We start from the raw sequence: 25939 nt of genomic DNA, 5'->3' as shown, positions 1-25939 counted from the left end.
AACGAATGTTAAATTAACAGTCTGTTTATTTTTAATGTTAATGTATTTGCCATTTGTTCAACATAATTTTGTTTAAGATAACCAACACTTAATTATAACGTCTTTTAGCACTATTTTAACTACTCAACAGCAGTTGGTAATGATTCTACACATGTAAGACAATTTTTTATTGGCTAAATTTAATCTTTAAATTCTATATTATAGAGTGAGTCATGAAACTTGCATAAAATGACAACCCGTTATAGTAGGCCACGCTCCATAAAGAAACAGTTGTTAAACGAAGGTTGTAGGTGACGTGCTGAATAATAATTACAAAGTGAGGTTATATTTCCTCATTGCTATTATGGATACGAAATACGAAAGAAATAACACTGATGTATTTAAACAGTCCAAAGTATTTTTTAAATGTTATATTACCAGTCATATGCTAAACATTCCCTACAGAGAGACACAAAATATTAATTTCGCAACTTCTGTTCGAACAGCTGTGGAGACATCGGCCATATTTATCTAACTGTTAAACGAGTTAACTGCCCGAAATCCTACATTTAAAATTAACATACTGTTAACAATCTGTTAAGCCAAACTGGTGTTGAAAACATGCAATTTTATTAATTAACAAACTGTTTACAATTTAACAGTCGTTAAATTTTCTAACAATACTTGGAAAAACCGGCCATTAGTCTCTCTTTAACGAATATTTCGTGAATGACTGATGACATAATATTTAAAAGACACTTTAGGAAGCTAATATAGGGAAGATAATGTTCAAAATAAGCAGCCAATATGACAATCAGTTCACTTTTGATGCTGAGCTAGTATTTATTGAATATTTACAAAATGCGGGATCTTAACTTGGCAAGGTAACTAGGGATGATGATTTATATACTATGCATGATTTGTGATAATATACATAGATTTAAAAAAAAAGTAGGGCTCAAAATTTTATGAGAATTTTAAACCAGACTTGAGTATCCTACAATAGTACATTTTGAAACGAGCGTATAATGGTAGTAATTAAGACGCGAGTATGTTTGTTTATGAAACGAGCGCAAGCGAGTTTCATAATTTTCATACGAGCGTCTTAATTACCATTATAGGCAAGTTTCATACGACTTTTTATGTTCGACCATATTTCTAACTTGAAATTATTCATAAGTATTCATGTTATGGTTATCTAAGTGAGGAGTGAACTGACCTGAATTGTCAGATGTGCGCAGACGCGAAAGTATTGATTTTTTTCGAGGAACGAATGTCATTGACCTTGATATAATCTAGAGAATAACATGAACATTAATCTTGATATAACCTGGAAACTGATTTAGAATTGAAAAACGAGATGACAAATTGAATTTATTTGAATATTATTTACAACTAGCCGTACCCGTGCGCTCCGCTGCACCCGTTAGAAATAAATATAAAGTAATTACATAATTAAAATAGGACATTTGATCCAGGGAACATTCGTGTTTGATTGAAGGATAAATCGTTTAATATGTTACTTAATTTAAATTGTATTTAAAATATTAAAATGCGATCATTTTGATCCAGAAAGCACTCATTTGGTGCAATGACAATTCCTTTAACATGTTTCTTAATTGTTATTACCAATTATTTTTGGAAAAGCGAAAATTGACAGAAAAATTTTGGCTACAGATTTATTATTATATTATATTATATTATATTATATTATATTATATTATATTATATTATATTATATTATATTATATTATATTATATTATATTATATTATGAAAAAGTGTGTTGATAACGGATGTACTCGAATTAGAAAGTTTTTAATTTGTTGTGGGGGCTCTTGAATCTCAGGAGGAACAGCTTTTACAACAGCGCAACATAATCTGCTTGGCTCATTACCCAATTTTTTTGCATTGCATTTATTGCATATATATTTTATGTATTTTAACACGATTCAATTGAGCATAGTTAAAATTTGAATTATAAAATAATGGATTGCTAAGCTAACGTACTATTACTGCATACTAAATCAATACACTCTCGTTGTTCGTTAATTCTCTGAGATAAAAACGAATATGTTCATAAACATTATTATAAGAAATACAGCAAATGAATATACAGAATAGCCTATCAAGTTTTCTGTGCATAAGAAGCTATTTTAATCTTACCTGTCCTCAATTCACTCACAAGTTACTGTAATAACATTATAGCATTATGTCCATCCAGAGAAACTACACTTTCCAATGATGAAATAATGATTAATTATACAAATCGGTTAATTTAGCTTCCGATATTTTACTTCATACAAACACAGAAACATTGTCTGTAGGCTATGCTTCATAGCTTTCGATTGTTGTGTCCAAGGCCCCTTATAGACGAAGTCATTTGTTTTTTATTTCAATACACCTCCTTAGATGGCAGTTATTTTAATTTTAAAACTCATTTATCTCATTAAATATCAGTCCTATCAAAATTTTTCAAAGAATAAAACTTATCAGAAATCATTTTTAAAGAAACGTTTGTTATGTAACATTTTTCACAAAAATCAATAATAAGCGAGATATTTCGATTTATTTAATTCAGGCCCCCTTATAACCCCCCTTTTAAATAATGTATTTTGAATGCCATGTAGCCTAAAATCTAAGTTACAACGAACGTAATTTATATTCCAATTTTCATCGAAATCCGTTCAGCCATTATCGCGTGGAAAGGTAACAAACATACAGACAGACATACAAACAGAAATTTCAAAAAAGCGATTTTCGGTTTCAGGGTGGGTAATTATATATGTTAAGACCAATTATTTTTGGAAAATCGAAAATTATCAGAAAAATTTCGGCTACAGATTTATTATTAGTATATATTAACGCTAATTATTATAGTAACAGAACATAACCTTCTGCGACAGTATTGGATTTCCAGCCTCCGTGACGTTTTGCTAGTTGTCTTTCGATTGCATATCCGAGAATAATCGATACTTGCGCTTTTATAATGCTACAATGGTAATTTCTCATTGGCTGAATAACTGAACTATAATGAATAGGTGTACTTTAATGAGGTGCATTAAAGGGCTACTACCAGGTGTACAATTACTGCATTTCGGCATGGTCGAGCATAAAAAGAAGTAGACCACTTATTCCAATTCAGCATCTACTATTTACTCTTGATTCTATGATACTGGCTCTTTTCAACTAATTATAGCCAATGTCAGTAGTGTTTCAAAATACACAGTGAGTATTATATTAAAAAGTTTTCAACAAAAATCGCTTCTTTGAGAAGTCATATGTTAGCATTACCCCACTTCGTAATCATATTATTATTCAATAGTACCCATAGTCACCTACAACTTTCATTTGTCTTCTTCTTTGTCGGCCATGGCCTACTGTACCAGGTTATGGAGAACAGAATACGAGGAGAACAAGGGAAAACGAGGAAAACGAGAAGAGGACGAAGTGAACAAAGGAAAACGAGCAGAGCAGGTGAAAACGAGTAGAACAATGAAAAGACAAGGAGAACAATGGGGAGACGATAACATGGGGAGGACCTAGAGAAGAAAGTGAAGACCAGGATAAGAACGGAAATATGAGGAGAACAAGGGAAAATGAGCAGAAAAAAAGGAAAACGAGCAAAACAATGACAAAACGTGAACAATGGAAATACAAAGAGGACAAGGAGAATAAGGGAAATACGAGAAGAAGAAGAAGAAGAAGAAAGGAAGAACAAGGAGGCGAGGAGAACAAATGGAAGACCAGGGGAAGAGGGAGAATATGAGGAGAACAAGGGAAAATGAGCAGAAAAAAAGGAAAACGAGCTAAACAATGGCAAAACGAGAACAATGGAAATACAAAGAGGACAAGGAGAATAAGGGAAATACGAGGAGAAGAAGAAGAAGAAGAAGAAGAAAATAAGGAGGGAAGACCAAGGAGACGAGGAGAACAAATGGAAGACCAGGAGAAGAGGGAGAAAATGAGGAGAACAAGGGAAAATGAGCAGAAAAAAAGGAAAACGAGAACAATGGAAAGACAAAGAGGACAAGGAGAATAAGGGAAATACGAGAAGAAGAAGAAGAAGAAGAAGAAGAAGAAGAAGAAGAAGAAGAGGAAAATAAGGAGGGAAGACCAAGGAGACGAGGAGAACAAATGGAAGACCAGGAGAAGAGGGAGAAAATGAGAACAAGGGAAAATGAGCAGAAGAAAAGGAAAACGAGCAAAACAATGGCAAAACGAGAACAATGGAAATACAAAGAAGACAAGGAGAATAAGGGAAATACGAGAAGAAGAAGAAGAAGAAGAAGAAGAAGAAGAAGAAGAAGAAGAAGAAGAAGAAGAAAATAAGGGAACAACAAGGAGATGAGGAGAACAAATGGAAGACCAGGAGAAGAGGGAGAATATGAAGAGAACAAGGGGAGGACGGGGATAACATGAAAGTGGGTTGCATTGTTACCTGACCGTCAATTTCCCAGCTAATCCTGATAGCTAGTGAGAGAAAGACGTAGATCTACTTAAGGGGAGAGGATGGTATTTTTGATGAAAAATGACTAAATTTTCAAAACAAAAATCTTTAAAATAATCTGTGATATGTGTGGATCGCCAGTTTTAAACTTCCTGCATTATGGATTTTTAAATCGCCCACTTTTATTGTTATTTCCGGTAAATTAAATTTTCAAAAAAAATTTTTAAATACCCTGTGATATGTGTGGAATGCATTGCATAACATTTTGGGGGTATTTTTGCCCTTATCGGATGTTGAGACGTAATTTTTAAACTTCCTGCGCTATGGATTTTTAAATCACACGCCCGCTTTTATCGGTTTCCAGTAACTTCATTTTTTTTTTTTTTTGCTACATTGCGAGACAAAAATGGATATAATTCCTGAACTATTAAAGATACATGCAAGAAATTTAGAACACACATTCTTTAGACTATTAGGAAACTTTTCTCTGAAATAGAATTTTGTCCGTTTGTTTGCAAGAAAGGAAATCAGAAAATTGTTACTAAATTTTAATGGATATAATTTCTGAACTATTAAAGATACATGCAAGAAATTTAGGGGAACACACATTCTTTAGACTTTTAGGAAACTTTTCTCTGTAACAGAATTTTGTTAATTGATTTTTTTTTAAATACGTCCATTTGTTTGCAAGAAAGGAAATCAGAAAATTGTTACTAAATTTTAATTGTTTATTTTACAAACGTAGGGACTAATATCAAAATTCTGTTACAGACAGTTTGTAGAACATGCTTTTGCAAATACATTGCAAAAAACTGTTTGAATCTATCTTTAAAAACGGTTTAGATATATCGGTTTTAGTACAATCCTGCATTGGGTATATTTTTTTTTTCAAATTTGGGCCCCCAAATAATTTTTTTTTTTTCAAAATATTTTTATTAGGGTGAGTTACCACAGCTATGAGCTCTTTACATACAAAAAATTAATAATTTACACCAAACAGGAAGAAAATTAAAAAAAAATACCATCCTCTCCCCTTAAAAGAAATTCCACATATTTCGTATAGTGAGGGCAAACCGCGGTCCGCCAGTGGGGCAGCCTTCAGAATTGTCGACCTGTAGGGCCAGTCGCGATGTCGAAGGAAAGGAGGTGATGATACATTGGACAGACGCTGAGGCGGACCGACGAGGGAATGAAATTCCAGCCATCAACTCTTATTCTCTGTCCTCGAAGACTAAATCGCCTTCGAGCACAAAGCTAACGCAGGTTGCTATGACTACCGACTGATTACGTCATTGCTGGTTAATGATGGAGTCCCCGCCCTGATCCCATGCAGTTCACATGTGAGACTAGAGAACTACAGGTTGCTAAAATCTTGAGAGTTCGAAACCCGAAACCTCCAATATTTGTATATTTCTTTTTATTATGATTTACCTAGAAGAACAATTGTAATAACTGTACAGTATAATAATAGTAATAATAATAATAATAATAATAATAATAATAATAATAATATATTAGACTATAATGAAATACTCAAAAGGTCAAAATACAACAGTGTTCATAAAAAAAGATTAAAAATAATGGAGATAATTATTACAGTTGTCTGAACACTATTTATTGATAAAATAAATAAAATAATAAAACTGGTTAGAAACCACACATGTTTCGGGGCTATGCTCTCCCATCTTCAGTGGTTGTACCACGACTGCAACAAGAGAATGGAATGTATAAAGATCTTGAATATGCTACAAAAATTATAAAATTTATAAAATACTAAGTCTGAGACAATATCGTTAAAAAATAAAATAATCTAATGTATTGAATTGAAATTTCATTATATACTTAATAAAACATAGACTTGAGAATAGTTATTAAATATTGTTAAATGATATCTTATAGAAGAAATATATATAATACAATTCTGATGATACAATATATTGTGAATTTTATTTGTAACAACAATGTAATTTATTCGTCACAACAATAATTCTTTTCTACAATTCACCTTAAACGCTCTCGTCAACAATTGGATCTTCACTCACACAGTATTCGTTATAGCACTCCACCGACGACAATGACAATTGACTTGGACTATTACGCACAACAATGAACTGTTAATCTTAACTAATATTTACAAAGCACTATTTACAAATCAGAACTACCAGTTCTCAGTTCACAGTTCTTCTATCTCAGTCACTCGAGTTCACGGTATCTCGAACCACAGACCTTCAGAGACAGTTCACTGTACTCGAACTCGGGTCCCTCCAACTGCGGTCCACTGCACTCGAACTCAGGTCCCTCCAACTGCGGTCCACTGCACTCGAACTCAGGCCTTCGGATGCTGACGCAGATGCGGACGCACACTCGAGTCGAACTCCGGCTGGCTTGCTTGCTCTGGCTTTCTCACTGACTGAATAACTGAAAACTCTGAAACTCTGTCTAGTTCGCTGGCGCTTCTTCTTTTATAGCAAAATCATAGTTGCGAGAATTTTCTACAGGTGTGTAGAGAATTATCTCGATATCTCTACATCGACAGACTTCTGGAATAGTCGGGAAGGTCGTTCCACATTCACTGCGTTATGTAGCAGCTGCGCGCGCAGACTCGTCGCGTGACGTAATACACCCTCTCTCTTCTCTCCACCGCGCGACGTCACTCAATGTTCCGTGGAGCCTGTGCGATCTGCTTTCATGCGGGACGCTGGTCGTGAGTTCGATTCTCACGTCGCTGTCACAATATAAATCTTAAGTAATACTAATGGTGACATCTTGTCATTGATATTCTATAATAATATGACATTTTGACATTATTCTTGGGTCACCATTAGTATTACTTAAGATTTATATATTGTGTCATCAGAATTGTATTATATATATTTCTTCTATAAGATATCATTTAACAATATTTAATAACTCTTCTTAAGTTTATTTTTTTATTAAGTTTATAATGAAATTTCAATTCAATACATTAGATTATTTTATTTTCTAACTATATTGTCTCAAACTTAGTATTTTATAAATTTTATAATTTTTGTAGCATATTCAAGATCTTTATACATTCCATTCTCTTGTTGCAGTCGTGGTACAACCACTGAAGATGGGGGAGCATAGCCCCCGAAACATGTGTGGTTTCTAACCAGTTTTATTATTTTATTTATTTTATCAATAAATGGTGTTCAGACAACTGTAATAATTATCTCCATTATTTTTAATATTACACTATACTTATGGCTTTTAAGGAACCCGGAGGTTCATTGCCGCCCTCACATAAACCCGCCATCGGTCGCTATCCTGTGCAAGATTAATCCAGTCTCTATCATCATATCTTACCTCCCTCAAATCCATTTTAATATTATCCTCCCATCTACGTCTCGGCATCCCTAAAGGTCTTATTCCCTCCGGCCTCCCAACTAACACACTATATGCATTTCTGGATTCGCCCATACGTGCTACATGGCCTGTCCATCTCAAACGTCTGGATTTAATGTTCCTAATTATGTCAGGTGAAGAATACAATGCGTTCAGCTCTGCGTTGTGTAACTTTCTCCGTTCTTCTGTAACTTCATCCCTCTTAGCCCCAAATATTTTACTAAGAACCTTCTTCTCGAACACCCTTAACCTCTCCTTCTCTCAAAGTGAGAGTCCAAGTTTCACAGCCATACAGAACAACCGGTAATATAACTGTTTTATAAATTCTAACTTTCAGATTTTTTGACAGCAGACTGGATGACAAAAGTTTCTCAACCGAATAATAACAGACATTTCCCATATTTATTCTGTGTTTAATTTCCTCCCGAGTATCATTTATATTTGTTACTGTTGCTCCAAGATATTTAAACTTCTCCACCTCTTCAAAAGATAAATTTCCAATTTTTATATTTCCATTTCGTACAATATATTCTCGTCACGAGACATAATCATATACTTTGTCTTTTCGGGATTTACTTCCAAACGTATCTCTTTACTTGCTTCCAGTAAAATGCCCGTGTTTTCCCTAATAATAATAAAAATAATAATAAAAATAATAATAATAATAATAATAATAATAATAATAATAATAATAATAATAATATGATAATATGAAGCAGGGAGATGCACTGTCACCTTTACTTTTTAACTTCGCTTTAGAATATGCCATTCGGAAAGTTCAGGATAATAGGCAGGGTTTGGAATTGAACGGGTTACATCAGCTTCTTGTCTATGCGGGTGACGTGAATATGTTAGGAGAAAATACACAGACGATTAGGGAAAACACGGAAATTTTACTTGAAGCAAGTAAAGCGATCGGTTTGGAAGTAAATCCCGAAAAGACAAAGTATATGGTTATGTCTCGTGACCAGAATATTGTACGAAATGGAAATATAAAAATTGGAGATTTATCCTTCGAAGAGGTGGAAAAATTCAAATATCTTGGAGCAACAGTAACAAATATAAATGACACTCGGGAGGAAATTAAACGCAGAATAAATATGGGAAATGCCTGTTATTATTCGGTTGAGAAGCTTTTATCATCTAGTCTGCTGTCAAAAAATCTGAAAGTTAGAATTTATAAAACAGTTATATTACCGGTTGTTCTTTATGGTTGTCAAACTTGGACTCTCACTCTGAGAGAGGAACATAGGTTAAGGGTGTTTAAGAATAAGGTGCTTAGGAAAATATTTGGGGCTAAGAGGGATGAAGTTACAGGAGAATGGAGAAAGTTACACAACGCAGAACTGCACGCATTGTATTCTTCACCTGACATAATTAGGAACATTAAATCCAGACGTTTGAGATGGGCAGGACATGTAGCACGTATGGGCGAATCCAGAAATGCATATAGAGTGTTAGTTGGGAGACCGGAGGGAAAAATACCTTTAGGGAGGCCGAGACGTAGATGGGAGGATTATATTAAAATGGATTTGAGGGAGGTGGGGTATGATGATAGAGACTGGATTAATCTTGCACAGGATAGGGAACCGATGGCGGGCTTATGTGAGGGCAGCAATGAACCTCTGGGTTCCTTAAAAGCCATTTGTAAGTAAGTAATAATAATAATAATAATAATAATAATAATAATTATAATATGATAATATTAAACAATAGTAAGAACATTCTTAATTCCTCAATGCAATCTAGAGACTGCATCAAAATCCTTAATACAATATTAGTAAGAATATTACTAATGGAATCAGTAGATTTGTTTCCCAGAATTAAAGTTGACGAACAATCTCTTCAAGATTTTACGTAACGAAAGAAGTACGACAAGTATGAGGTTTGCCGCATACTCTATTTAAGATAGACTCTATATACAGAGTGTTTCAGAAATACTTCGACAAATCATGGGGGCATGTTCCTCACAACAAAACAAGAAAAAAGGTTCATATAAACATTTGTCCGAAAATCCATAGTTTTTTTTAGTTATTAATGAAGGGCCATAATGTTAGCAAGTGTTGCAACTTTAATCAATTCAGAAACTCTTAACAAATGTTCAAAATGTTCTCCTCTTGCTTCCACTTTTATTTTTATGAGTTTCAGAATTATTGATTAACGTTGCAACACTTGCTACCAAGCTGACAATATCTAACAGATGTTTCGTTATGTTTTTTTCATTAATAACTAAAAAAAAAAAAAAACTAAGGATTTTCGGACATATGTTTATATGAACTTTTTTTCTTGTTTTGTTATGAGGAATATTCCCCCAAGATTTGTTGAAGTATTTCTGAACCGCCCTGTATATATACATATATATAAGGTGCAATCAATAAGTTTCCGGACTGCCCTGAATGTAGACAGCACACAGGACATAGGAAACCGAGGAGATATTTCCATGGAAACTCCTCAAAACTATACTAAATGCATCACTTGAAAGGCAGGGAAGAAGACTAGCCATGAGGCTTTAAATGGAGAGATTACAGGGAAAATCGCAATAGGCCTTGAAATGTTTGCACAAAATCACTTGTAGAAGCTCAGTACATATTATATACAGCAGAAACATGGAAATTAAAAAGCAAGAAATATAGCAAAATTAAACTTAAAATAAAAGTGTTTTTGATGAAGGTCAGCTAGAATTTCTAGAAGGGAGAAAATTAAGAATACAACTAAAAAATGTACTTAATTAGGTCCCTTTTGGATCATATTAAAACAAAACAATTGAAGGGGTCAGATGCAAAGGGGTACAAGCGACATTTCTAAATAAATGAAATAAGTGCATCTAGGGCAGCGGTGACGAAAACTCGAGCTGCTGTGATTACATGCGACAGACAGCCTATGAAGTAAGAAGACGGAGGAAAGGTACTTGGCATGAAAACAACCAGTGGTGGTTCCTGTACTAACATCTTGATCAATCCCGCGGATAAAAATCTCAAGCTTTGCTGTATCAGTAATGTCACTGCTGTCATCAAGAGCCAGTGAATAATATACGATTTTTCTTGCTTCTTTTTTTTTTTTAACCTTCCTCTTGAATATAATCAGGAATTTTCTAAATTATTCTCTCGATACTTGATCGAGAAATTCGTAGTTTTTTTTTTAAATTATAAACTTCTTATGGAGAAGTTATTTAAACTATTTTAATCGTTATTCTTTTGAGAAATTCTGTTCTATTCTGACGTCATATATAGAGAAATCTATGTACTAGATTTTCTGCTTCTAACACTACCACCACCACGACCACCACCAACCCGCATGTGTCTATTAGCTGATTTTGTTTTCTTAGAAGCGTTGCCTAATTGTAAGGCGAAAATCTGGTAATACTAACAAGAATACTAGAACTCTTCTGTCATACAAGTCGCAGAATCATTATTATTTTAAATAGAAATCTAAAGACGATGTCCACCGAGATATAGCATTGACAATAATAATTAAAAAAGGAATCCAAGTTTTATCGGAAATTTCCTGCCGAAACATCGCTTTATTTCACCGCTTTGATTTTCCAGGATTTGAACTCCATGTCCGGTATAAACCACTTATGCTCTAGTCATCCGCTTATTCCTCTGAGACAACACGGAAGACTGGATCCATGGCAGCCGTCTGAGTTAGGCGCCTATAGCCACTTAATTGCACGCGCTCCAGTTCTGTGAACCGTGAAGTTTATCGTTCGGTTTAGCGTTTAATTAAATACAATTGCCTTAACGTTTGCACCGCGCCGATGTCTTGAGCACGAGCCAGTGATGTGCTGGGCTGACGGGATATCTGAAGACATCTGTGTATGCAAACTCAAGATATTACATGCTACAGTCTTCACTTTCTGTGAAACAGCATGTCAAATGTCACACTGTTCAAACAACGTTCGTTTTAAATGTAACTTACTGTACTATTTAAACCCTTTATTAATTATCAGTACCATTAATTTGAGTCCATCACCATCATCATCAATGGCTCGACGCCCGGTGTGGGCCCTGGCCTTCTCCAGAAGCTTCTTCCATTCCTCCCTGTTAAGAGTCTTTCTTTCTTTCTTTCTTTTTTCTTTTCTTTTTTGATCCTTTATTTCCTGTTTCTTTCTTTCTTTCTTTTATTTCTCTCTTTCTTTTAATTTCTTTCTTTCTTTCTTTCTAACTCTCTTTCTTTCTGTCTTTTCTTTCTCTCTTTCTTTTACCTTCTTTGTCTTTTCTTTCTCTCTTTCTTTTACTTTATTTCTGCCTTTTCTTTCTCTCTTTCTTTTACTTTCTTTATGTCTTTTCTTTCTCTCTTTCTTTTACTTTCTTTGTCTTATCTTTCTCGCTTTCTTTTACTTTCTTTCTGCCTTTTCTTCCTCTCTTTCTTTTACTTTCTTTCTGCCTTTTCTTTCTCTCTTTCTTTTACTTTCTTTCTGCCTTTTCTTTCTCTCTTTCTTTTACTTTCCTTCTGCCTTTTCTTTCTCTCTTTTACTTTCTTTCTGCCTTTTCTTTCTCTCTTTCTTTTACTTTCTTTCTGTCTTATCTTTCTCTTTTTCTTTTACTTTTTTTCTGCCTTTTCTTTCTCTCTTTTACTTTCTCTCTGCCTTTTCTTTCTCTCTTTCTTTTACTTTCTTTCTGTCTTTTCTTTCTCTCTTTTTTACTTTCTTTCTTTCTTACTCTCTTTCTTTCTGTCTTTTCTTTCTCTCTTTCTTTTACTTTCTGTCTTTTCTTTCTTTCTTTTACTTTCTTTCTGTCTTCTCTTTCTCTCTTTCTTTTAATTTCTTTCTTTCTCTCTTTTCTTTCTCTCGTTTTTCTTTCTTTCCTTTCCTTTGCTTCCTATCTTTATTCCTTTTATTTATTTTTTCTTTCTTTTCTTTCTTTCCTTCCCTTTCATCCTTTTTTCTTTCTTTTCTTCCATTTCTTCCTTTCTCCACTTTTTTCTTTCTTTCCTTTCCTTTCTTTTTTCCTTTCTCCCTTTTTTCTTTCTTTCCTTCTTTTCTTTCTGTCTTTCCTTCCCTTTCTTTCTTCCTTTCTCCCTTTTTTCTTTCTTCCTTTCTCCCTTTTTTCTTTCTTCCTTTCTCCCTTTTTTCTTTCTTTCCTTCTTTTCTTTCTGTCTTTCCTTCCCTTTCTTTCCTCCTTCTTTACTTTCTTCCTTTCCTTCCCTTTCTTTCTTCCTTTCTTCCTTCTTTCTTCCTTTCTTCTTTCTGTCTTTCCTTCCCTTTCTTTCTTCCTTCTTTTCTTTCTGTCTTTCCTTCCCTTTCTTTCTTCATTTCTTTCTTTCCTTCCCTTTCTTTTTTCCTTTCTTCCTTTTTTCTTTCTGTCTCTCCTTCCCTTTCTTTCTTCCTTCCTTCTATTCTTCACTTTCTTTTTTTCCTTCCCTTCCTTTCTTCCTTTTTTCTTTCTGTCTTTCCTTCCCTTTCTTTCTTCCTTCTTTACTTTCTTTCTTTCCTTCCCTTTCTTCCTTTCTTCCTTCATTACTTTCTTTCCTTTCCTTTCTTTCTTCCTTTGTTTCTTTCTTTCTTTCCCTTTCTTTCCCTTTCTTTCTTCCTTTCTTCCTTTTTTCTTTCTTTCTTCCTTTGTTCCTTTCTTTCTCTCATTTATTCCCTTTCATCCTTCCTTTTTTCTTTCTTTCTTCCTTTCCGTCTCTCTTTCCTTCCCTTTCTCTCTTCCTTTTTTCTTCCTTTCCTACCCTTCCTTTCTTCCTTGTTTCTTTCTTTCTTCCTTTTTTCTTTCTTTCTTTTCTATCTTTTCTCATTTCTATTTTTCTCCTCTCCTTCTCACTTCTTTCTTTTATTGTAATTATTTATACATTCCTCCTATCCATATATTTCCGTCCTTGGTTCACGTGCTCTCTCTCTCTCTCCGTCTCATTTCCTCGCTCTGCTGTCCAAGTTGCCTGGCTGTACGGGCGTCTGGCCGCCTTGCTGCATGCATCCCGCCAGCCACCCAGGCGCCGCGGGCTGCAGACTAGATCACGCTTACAACTCTCACAGTGATGTGCCAGACATCCGCTCTCCACCGGTGTCAACAGTCGGTATGATGACAACACAGCCATTTTGACAGGGAAACTTTCATTTGCCGTGACTATAGTGGCCGGGAACCCGATGACAATCCAATGAACATTTACTAGGGAATATTATCGTCCTCGACAGGTTCTGAACCAAGAACCTTAACTCCAGTGACAAAATATATGCGTTAAATATCATATTCTGTCATAAAGTAAGAATTGAAATATTCGATATTTTAAGCAACGGTTCGTCCAATTATATACAGTCATCAAAAGAAAGATTGGACCGCTGGAATATTTGAAGTCACAGATACAAGACATGATCGGGGACCCAGAGCACAGATATACAAGATAACGCGTAATTGAAATATTTAAATGCGCTCTATTTAAATTTTTGTTGAAAATCGTTGCAAAACTTACTTGAAAAACTGCAAGAAATACGTTTATTTGTTGTAAATAATAAATGAATATTATAGAAACGTGTTCCTATCGTATTAAATGTCAATCAATTTCATTTTAGGTTTATAATTAATTATTAGGGTGAAATTGAGGCCATCAGGTCTTCTCTTCCACTTCACCTTGAGTTTTGAAACGATTCAGGTAGTGAAGAGGTAGATAGGCAGCTAAATGAAAGAAGTTCTTCCATTGATATTTTGTTTACAACAAAGGAAGGCCACCTGCGGAACTCAGACGTTAGCGCGTTTGCCTGCTGATCCCAAGTTGGCTCGGGCGTGGGTTCGATTCCCATTTGGGCTGATTACCTGGTTGGGTAAGGCAAATGTCAATTAATCTATAGCCTCATCTCGCCAAATACCATCTCTCTCTATCTCCAATTCCATCGACGCTAAATAACCTAGTAGTTGATACAGCGTCGTTAAATAACCAAGTAAAAAATAACACTGGAAATGAAGTGACCAGAAAAGGTTTGTTTTTCTTTTATTTTCATTCCCTTCCCAATCGCAAAGGAAATGCAGAAAACGTTCAATTTATGGCTTTTATTTTAACTGTATGTTACAGCGAAATAATAGCCCTCTTTTTAACATTAACAATGGAATTCAGAAATATTTTAACAAGCATTATGGAATTTTTAAAATTAAAAATAGCTACATTTCAATACCAACATTATGAGCCACCGATATGGAGAGATAAGCATTTATCCAACTTTTTGGTCTCGCCGTAGGCAGGTGCCGTTCCAAAGGACAAAGGATGTTATTATGTGAATCGCGCTATAGACCATAGACTTTCTACAACCAAGAGTAGGCCCATCTTTCCTTTGGGGAGCAGTACAATCACAGATCCCTCCATTTAAAAATTACAATAATCTCGACCTACTCTAACACTTACACCAGGGTTCTACAACACTCGGTGAATTATGGAATTTTTAAAGTTTAAAATAACTACATTTTAATACCAACCATATGAGCCACCGATATGGAGTGACAAGCATTTATCCAACGTCTTTGGTCTCGCCGTAGGCAGGTGCCGTTCCAAAATACTGACAAAGGATGTTATCATGTGAATCGCGCTATAGACCATAGACTTTCCGCAACCAAGAGTCGGCCCATCTTTTCTTTGGGGAGCAGTACAATCACAGATCCTTCCATTTAAAAATTACAATAATCTCGACCTACCCTAACACTTACACCAGGGTTCTACAACACACAATGACCAAGAGAGACTCTTCCGAACTCTTTCAGCGGAATCCATTTACTATCTGGAAATAATGCAAATGGGATATGATTTTTTAGTTGCTTATTTAACGACGTATCAATTACTGGCTTATTTATTGGTGATGAGATAGTATTTGGTGAAATAATGCCGAGGATTAGCCATAGATTATCTTACAGTTCAGGAAAACCTCGGGAAATAACCAACCAGATAACACTGAACAACAAATTTTTACTTTTTGTCTTGCTCCGAAATAAAAATAGGTGAATATTACTAATATGTGTGTCCTAAATCTGAATTTAAAATCCAAATTGCCCCCATCACGTACCATTTTCCGGGGAAAATGATTTTTTTATGACAAAACTTATTTGTTTTTAATGTTTCACTGCTACTGATAAAATTACAACACACTAGGGATTCAAAATGCCTCATAATACTTGAAAAATGTCTACTGGATACAAAAATGATATTATTACATAGTTTAAAACACAACAACAATAAACATATTTCATGCGTATAAAGAGAAAAATCTCGGAATTTGAACTTACATTTAAAATAATTTTCTGGGTGACTTCTGTTTATAACTAGACCCCGGACTGTCTTTTACAGGAACCAACAATAGTCTGCTAGCATGCTGGATGACGATCTTCCTTTATATCGCCTTTCCATTTCAGATATTTCTTAATGAAATCTTTCCCCATGTTCGTCGCTTACCACTCCAAAGTTAGGAGGAAAGAAATCCAAATGAGAATGTAAAAATAGTAATATACGTTACAAGAGCGGCATGTTGACGTTTTCATGTTCGAGGAAAAGATTGAAAAAGCGAAACGTAGTTGAGCTTTTTTAATTTCCGAGAACATGAAAACAAACATACCGCTCGTGTATCGTACATTATTTTGTGCGAAGATCGTTTATTACATACCTGAAAGACGAATTTCTAATTAGTTGCAATGAAATCTCCATGTTGGTTTCTGTTTAATGACGGCAACCTCGGAAAACCAAAATATCTTTCTTCAACATTGTTGCTATAAAATATTTTCTGTGTTTACTATACTCCAGCAGGCCGTGATATACGTCTGTCTTTTTTTTCCCCCAGTCTATAAATGCGAACTTAAAGCAAACGGTAAGGTTATGTAATGATTTATTTTTCATTTTAATATTTTAACAATATTATTTATATAACATATTGCAGTAATATCATCGGCATCTGGAATCTTATTGATTTTTTCACGGCTTCCTTGATGTTACTTGTATCAGGAATGCAATAAGTTTCGTGGAGTAGTAGACTTTACTTAATTTTTGCAAATATTTAAAAACAATAATTAACATTGCAATTTAGGTGAAATTGCAGTGGTAAGTTTCCAATTTATAATTATTACTATGTTAAACGTCTCTAAAAATAATATGTTAAAAGCCTAAAGTAGTAAAATGAATGTCGCGCTTAAGCGGTAAGAAGAGGGAAATTGTTATGTGTGTTACGTTGGGAATACTGAATGTGGTATTTCACACTTACCGCTTATTGGTTATATGCGGAAAACAAGCAAATACGCACGATCTCGCACAAAATAACATTCCAAGAACCTTAAGAAACCAGAAATAAGTCATAAACTCATAAAATGCATTAGCTTTTGTTCTGGTTTACAACCCCCAACCCGCGCCAGAGGTTTCCAGGAGGAGCGCTTATCGAAAAGTGAAATCATAGTATATCTTAAAAACCTTACGTGATACGAGGAAAACAGATGCATTTTCGGATTCAGCGCACATCAAACCATAAGGGACACATTGTTTTAAGTCGGAGCAAAATTCTTGTCGTTCAGTGTAATCAAACCAAGTGGGAATCGAACCCATGCCCGTGCGTAACTCCGGATCGCCAGACAAACACACTACAGCCTCAGATACGCCGGTGATTCTAAGATCTATTTTCTCAATACTTTGTATAATGTAAATAATTAAAAAGCTAAAAATATTTGTCGATTTTTGTAAAGCCTTGGCCTACATTATGTATGTGGTGATATGTATGAATAACTTATAACTGTTTGGGGATAGCGTACTAAAACACTGTATGGATAATGTGACAGTGTTTTGAGTCCAGAATCTGAAATTCTAATACGATGAGACAATCAGCAGATGCGGGCATAATCCACTATCCCACCCCCACCACTACCCCTCTACCTCGAGGCCGTCGCGACAGAGTCGACTTGGTTCTGTTTGTTTTGATCGATTTTCAGACCAGCTGATCTCTGGCAAGGTCTCCATGCGGATTACGTAACGCCAAAACAACAGAACGCCGCGACGACGGCGGTATCCTAGCAACCAGAGGAACACATTCCCATGTAGCTAATGACCAATTAATAAATTACTTAGTGGGTTATTTTAAGACGTTTTGTCAACTGTTGTAGTTATCCGTATGAATGATATAAAGGTGATAATGCCGGAGGAAATGAGTTCATATCCCAGCTCCGAAAGTTACCCAGCATTTGCTCTTAACGGGTCGAGGGAAAACACCGGAAAAAAACTCACCCAGGCAACTTGTCCCAGCCAAGATTTGAACCCGGGTCCCCTCGTTTCATAGTCAGACATGCTAACTGTTACTCCATAGCTGTGGACACCACTCATTTCAGGGGACTCACACGACCTTGGTTAGCACAACTCCGGTTATTCGCTTAGAACAGAACAGTAGCTACTCAGAGCGACTGCCTTCTAACCCTTTCTACCCCACCCATCTTTTCTACCAGTGCGGTCATAGCGTTCTAGTTACGCCCAGCTGCATTAACATTCATTCTCGCGGCGGCAGGTATACAATACGGCAGTGATGTCAAAGCAAGCGCATTTTTCTGACCTTGACGTCGTGCGCGGGCAGCAAGCGCTAAGTATGGAAAGAGGAAGGGTTGTGTATATGAATAAGCAACCTGTTGGATTAAGAAAACAGTGGTGCACAAACTTCAAACGGAACGTGAAATTTTATGTCGTTATTTTTATATGGCTTCTTTCTGTTTAATATTATCTATATTGTCTGTAAAACAAAAGTACTAACACTGATTTCTTAATATTGCACTTGTGTTTTAAATCTTAATAACATGATAGAGAGTTAAGAAGGAATATTCACTTAAATTCCATAGTAGTATAATATTATACTGTATTAAGTGGATGAAACACAACATTCATAAAGAAAGTGATATTCCAAAGAAAGATTATTGAGTATGACATGGTAAGTTGGAATTTATATTGATGGTACCTTTAGCCTTAGAAATGTAATCAATAAACTAATCAAAACAATATTACAGTACAAAGCAAAGTTACCTAGGTACTGTATCTGTTTTAAGTGTAACTAATATTACATAACAAAACTCTTATCGCATTATGCTTTTAAGGTGATATTTGTGAGCAACTTCCTATCATCAGAATATTAAATTATTTTCTCGAAATCTGCTGAAGCTATAGAGCTGACATTTTTACAACACATGGGCACGTATCTTTTGCTTATGATGTAACAGTAGTTGCTTTGTTAATTCATTTCCTTACAAACAATTTCCATACGAATATATTAAAAATTTTCAATACACTATCTTCAGTAATACGTATATACGGTATATTAGATTTACGAAAACATTCTGTAAGGCTACTAAATAAATAGGCCTATACCTCAAAATTTCACTTTTCTATACGAAAAGTTGAGAAAATATTTCTTTTGAATAAAAAAATCAAATTTGTGAAAAATGAGCATTAAAATTAAAACTTACATTCTTATAATGCACTTATACTTCTCAGGCAAATCTAAAAATTACCATGGATACAGTTTTAATAAGTTCTCTTCCCTTTATCTATTGAATCAGTGCTGGCCATCCCTGAATATAGCTCGACCAAGCGGCATATACCACCTCTTTCGTCTGTCTCTTTCCTTTCCGCTGTAAAGCGCTCAGGCTCTCCTGGGCTCTAAAGCGCGCGCTTGCTCCTATGGGCATCAATTGACATGTCTGTTCTACACCATATTTTGGTACAGAAGGAGTACAATATATAATCGATACTATGGAATACTCTGTGTGGGTCCTATAATACATCTGTTCCAAATTTACTCGTTAATCGTTAGATTTACGACGGCTTGCAAGATATTAACTGAATACTAAAACATCTTAATATTTTCACACAGTCTATTAGTCTAAATTGCTCGACAGTATATTGCAAAGTCAGTAATTTTATTCTAATATCCTGCGCTTCATGACTTCTGGACTATTTGACGAAACTGTCTGCCATTTTCCCGCTGGCAGCCACCTGCTGACCCAATTCACATCACCCTCGCCATGTTCAGTTGATACAGCATAGTTTAAAGGCAGCGGGCGTCACTTGGAGAGCTCACTGACTCCACTTGACGTGGCTGGAAGCACTGATGTGATTTCGTTGTCAGACTCAATTCCCTCCGCGCCTTGATGAGGGGAGGGGTTTGCGGGTGGCACTGCGAAAAAAAAAAACAGTCGTTGTGCGCGTGCGCCTTGCTGGAAGCGAACTGACTGGAGTCCGTTAACATAATACTTGAGCATACACAAACCCATCCGCAACACGTTAAGTATCCAATCTACCCAATGTCATCATCACCACCACCACCACTATGCCTTTATCTTTATCGTCATGAACGATTCCACTTCTTCTCTCTCCAAATATCATCGTCCTGTTGGATGATATGAGGAATCTATACTAATAATAAATCTGTAGCCGAAATTTTTCTGGTAATTTTCGATTTTCCAAAAATAATTGGTCCTAACATATATAATTAACCACCCTGAAACCGCGAAAATCGCTTTTTTGAAATTTTTGTTTGTATGTCTGTCTGTCTGTCTGGATGTTTGTTACCTTTTCACTCGATAATGGCTGAACCGATTTCGATGAAAATTGGAATATAAATTAAGTTCGTTGTAACTTAGATTTTAGGCTATATGGCATTCAAAATACATTATTTAAAAGGGGGGTTATAAGGGGGCCTGAATTAAATAAATCGAAATATCTCGCTTATTATTGATTTTTGTGAAAAATGTTACATAACAAACATTTCTTTAAAAATAATTTGCGATAAGTATTATTCCTTGAAAAATTTTGATAGGACTGATATTTAATGAGATAAATGAGTTTTAAAATTAAAATAAATGCCATCTAAGGCCGTGTACTGAATTAAAAAACAAATGACTTCGTCTATAAGGGGCCTTGGACAGCAACAATCGAAAGCTATGAAAGATAGCCTACAGAGAATGTTTCTGTGTTTGTATGAAGTAATATCGGAAGTTAAATTAACCGATTTGTATAATTAATTATTATTTCACCATTGGAAAGTGTAGTTTCTCTAGATGGACACAATGCTATAATGTTATTACAGTAACTTCTGATATAATATAATATAATATAATATAATTTATTTGAAGGGTTCAGAACCATAGTGGGCCAAGCGCCATTTACTGAATACGTAGAAAACAAGGGTTAAAATTAAGTTATTACCATAATTCAATGGAAACCTATAACAAGTAAAATAAAATATACACATTAAATCTAAATGATGTCAATGTTCATTAAACTATGGTTGCATGTAATAAAAATTAAGAAGCATGTTAAAGGAATTGTCATTGCACCAAATGAGTGTCTCTGGACCAAAATGATCGCATTTTAATTATTTGGATGCAATTTAAATTAAGTAACATATTAAACGATTTATCCTTATATCAAACACGAATGTTCCCTGGATCAAACGCCCTATTTTAATTATGTAATTACGTTATATTTATTTCTAACGGGTGCAGCGGAGCGCACGGGTACGGCTAGTTGTAAGTAAATTTATGTTGTCTGTTCCGTCTATAACAGGCCTGCACAAGGTTATAATTCGAAAGTGGCGCAACACCAAGCACAGGAATTATATTGAAGAAGGAGTAGGATATGCTTGCAGAACTGTAGCTCCTCAGAGCGACTGCTTTACTCCCCTTTCTTACCCCACCCACCTCTTCTACCATTGCGGTCATGACGTTCTAGTTAAGCTCGGTTGCATCAACATTCATTCTCGCGGCGGCAGGTATACAGTACGCTATCAAGAATTACAAATGAACAGATAATAAAATCCTTAGGAACATACCTTTAGAAAGTAAAAGAAAAATGAATTAGGGAAATAAATAAGTTAAAAGACATGTAAAATAAATTTTAAGATATATGTGTGCATATAATGTAAGAAGGTCTCCCTATGTATATATCGTCCTATTACTAGTAAAGCCGATTAAGTTCACTTTTTGTGTAAAATAAGTTAAGTACAGTCCCCATGCTCTGTATTCTACTAAAATGAAATAAGTCCGAAATGTTGCATGCAGCCAACAAACCAATTACTTTATTTGAAGAATTCATTATGATTTTTCGTGCATTAATAAAGTTTCAATTCCTGTTTTTACAAAACTGGTTTTACTAGTAATAGGACGATAAATAAATTGTACGTTGATAAGTGAGTGATAGCTATATGACCGGATGTCAATGCTGTCATTCAACATTGTAACGCACTGCAGCCAAATAAATAAATAAATAAATAAGCAAATAAATAAATAAGTAAATAAATAAAGAAATAAATAAATAAGGAATTTACTTACTTTTACTTTTGAGGGCCTCTCCACTTTTCAGTGGTTACCCTTTATTCCCATTTTCCATCTGCGTCTGTCATTCCAATCCTGCTCATTTAGTCCCTTATCATTCATCATCCTCAATATTCCAGCCCTCCATGAATTTCTAGGCCTTCCTCGTTTCTTTCTACCAGCTGGAGACCACTGAAGTAGCACGTTTGGCCATCTCCCCTCATCCATCCTCCTTACATGACCATACCACTGAAGTTGTCTACTCTCTATTCTTGCAATCACCGATTCTTCCATGTTCATTATCCTTCTAACATCCTCGTTTCTTCTCTTTTCCAGCCTGGATATTCTAGCACCTCTCCTTATGCCGTCCATTTCAACTGCCTATATCTTACTTTTTTGGCCTTCCGATAGACTCCAGCCTTCAGCCCCATATGTCAATATACTTTCCACTATAGCCTCAAGAATTCTCTTTTTTGTTTGCATTGTTATTGTCCTGCTCCATAGCACTCCATTCAACATCTTTATTGCTCCTCTACCCTGCATTATCCTATAATCTATATCCGCTTTACAGTTTCCAGTCTCATGCAAAACCGACCCCAAATATTTAAACTCCTTCACTATTTTAATTATTCCTTGGGGCAACTTTATATTTCGTCCATCTCCACCTATCACCAGGTATTCGGTTTTACTCATATTAACTTTCAGTCCCCCTGCTTCAAATGCTTCAAGGAGTTTCCTTACCATAAATTTTGCATCTTCTCGACATTGCGCAATGATCACCTGATCGTCTGCAAATGGCAGCGAGTGCACTGTCTCATTTCGAACTGGAATTCCCATTCTTCGACATGAATTATTCCACTGCTTCAGTATCTGTTGGATATATATTTTAAACAAGGTAGGGGATATGCTACAGCCTTGTAAATAAGTAGGCCTAAATAACTAAGTAAATAAGAAAATAAGTAAACAAACCAACCAACAAACAAAAATAATACGCTTACTAGAGTTTAAAGAGAACTGGAACATGGCAAAATCTAAACCAGTGAAGAAATGCTATTTCCAAAGGAAATGGGAATATGATTATTTTGCTGTTGAAGACGAAAGAATTGCTTGTTTATTGTGTCCCATCCAATTTATTTCTACTCGTCGTTTCAATATTAAACCACATTTCAACAAAATCCATATTAAGAATTATAGAATGCACAAACTTTCGGGCAAGTTCATTATTACGAACTGTATATTGATTATTTATTTATATACTGTTAAATTAAGGACGTCACTCGTTGTGTTCATTTTGAATTGAAATTAATAGTGACTTTCAAGGTTCATTATTTAAATGCTATAAATTTATGTTTCCGTAGGTGATGATAGGAGGAAAGTTTTCGAAAATCTAAAACAGGTTAGGTGCAAAGAAATCTCAAAGAAACTACCGACAGGAAATCTAGCATAATTGTAAACCTTGAAACGAGATAACGCATTATAAATACAATGAATTTATTACAATCCTTTTTGAAAATTACATGCCGCCACTGATGGATCTTTGACGGCCAGAGAATGTAAATAACTCTACGTGGTAGTCGACTGTCCCGAATAGAAGTGGAGTGTGAATGACGTCATATTTCCCCTATTTACGAGTTCTGCAGACCTGGGGTAGGACTGTGCCTTATGTCGATGTAGATTTTGTTACTCTGACTGTGAAAAATTAGACAAGGGAGAAAGATTATGAATAAAACAATACTCAAATTTTATTATGTTATTTTTTCAAAAAGTTCAAGGGGATGATTGAAACCCGGTAATCCCCATCTTGCATACTTCTCTGGTTGGTAAATAAAACTGAAAAAAAAAAAAAAAAAAAAAAAAAAAAACTGAAGTGACTATTTCGTTTATATGACGTCATTTCATTTTCGGCCAATGAAGTGTAAAGACATTTTGAATTCCAACCAATCACAGTCATACATCGCGATAATTTCTACAGCTCGATTTATCACTATCAATTTATCGCATGGTCGTTCTTTTGTTTAGTTAGCGTCGCCAACCATTTCCACGTAAATCGAAGAGCATGAATCCATTGTATTAAATAAAGTGCGAAATCCTACTTCCACATATACATCTTCATCGTCTAATTCCATGTTCATTGTATCTAAAGAAAATGACACTCCTTCATAATTGTTCATTTAATTAATGTATTAATCAGGTTATTTGTAATTATACTATAAAATGTTTAAATTAAATTATGATTTCAGCAGATAATGAAAACGTATTTCTGTTATAATAACAAGAGAAAAACGCAGTACATGTAATTAACATTTTTAAACCTGTATTTCGCTTTTCTCAATTGACATTACTGAATAACATTCAATTTCTTTATTGCAGTAATCGATATTCATCTATTTCGACATCGCAATGTCTAAATAGGTTAAGTATTCATAAATATACAATTATAAGCATTTTGTGAGCGAATTTTAGGAGTATATTACTTACATTTTTTATTTTATTCACGAAATAGTCTTAAGGGGAGAGGATGGCATTTTTTTTTTTTACTTTTTTCCTATTTGGTGTAAAATATTAATTTTTTGTATGCAGAGAGCTCATAGCTGTGGCAACTCAACCAAATAAAAATATTTTGAAAAAAAAAAATTATTTGGGGGCCCAAATTTGAAAAAAAAACCCAATGTAGGACTGTACTAAAACAGATATATCTAAACCGTTTTTAAAGATAGATTCAAACATTTTTTGCAATATATTTGCAAAAGCATATTCTACAAACCGTCTGTAACAGAATTTTGATATTAGTCCCTACGTTTGTAAAATAAACAATTAAAATTTAATAACAATTTTCTGATTTACTTTCTTGCAAAGAAACGGACGTATTTTTAAAATGAAATCAGTTAACAAAATTCTGTTACAGAGAAAAGTTTCCTAATAGTCTAAAGAATGTGTGTGCTAAATTTCATGCATGTATCTTTAATAGTTCAGAAATTATATTCATTTTTGTCTGGCAATGTAGCAAAAAAAATGACGTTACTTGAAACCGATAAAAGGCGGCGTGTGATTTAATAATCCATAGCGCAGGAAGTTTAAAAATGACGTCTCAACATCCGATAAGGGCACAAATACCCACAAAATGTTATGCAATGCATTCCGCAACAAGATAGCAGTAGAATAGGCTCGAAACTAACACTCCGGGGTTTGGTAATTACCAATCTAGAGCCAGTCCGATGCTTTACGTATAACAAGTGAGAGTTTTACCCTTTCATCGCGGCCTGAAGGTGACTAGACACGTCACAGTTTCTAATTATTTAATTGACATTGAACGGGTTACATCAGCTGCTTGTGTGTGCGGATGACGTGAATATGTTAGGAGAAAATCCACTAACGATTAAGGAAAACACGGGTTATTTTACTTGAAGCAAATAATGAGATAGATCTGGAAGTAAATCCCGAAAAGACAAAGTCTCGTGATCGGAACATAGTACGAAATGTCCACACCTGTGGAGTAACGGTTAGTGCGTCTGACGCGAAAACAGATGGCCCAGGTTCGATTCCCGGTCGGGGAAGTTACCTGGTTGAGGTTTTTCCCAGGGTTTTCCCTCAACCCAATACGAGCAAATGCTGGATACCTTTCGGTGTTGGACCCCGGACTCATTTCACCGGCATTATCACCTTCATCTCATTCAGACGCTAAATAACCTAAGATGTTGATAAAGCGTCGTAAAATAACCTACTTACTTACTTACTTTTAAGGAACCCGGAGGTTCATTGCCGTCCTCACATAAGCCCACCATAGGTCCCTATCCTGAGCAAGATTAATCCAGTCCCTACCATCATATCCCACCTCCCTAAAATCCATTTTAATATTATTTTCCCACCTACATCTCGGTCTCCCCAAAGGTCTTCTCCCC

This window comes from Periplaneta americana, chromosome 6, assembly GCF_040183065.1.
Source record: "Periplaneta americana isolate PAMFEO1 chromosome 6, P.americana_PAMFEO1_priV1, whole genome shotgun sequence".
NCBI lineage: Eukaryota > Metazoa > Arthropoda > Insecta > Blattodea > Blattidae > Periplaneta > Periplaneta americana.
The sequence above is the reverse complement of the archived record's forward strand: the minus strand, read 5'-3'. Positions refer to the sequence as shown.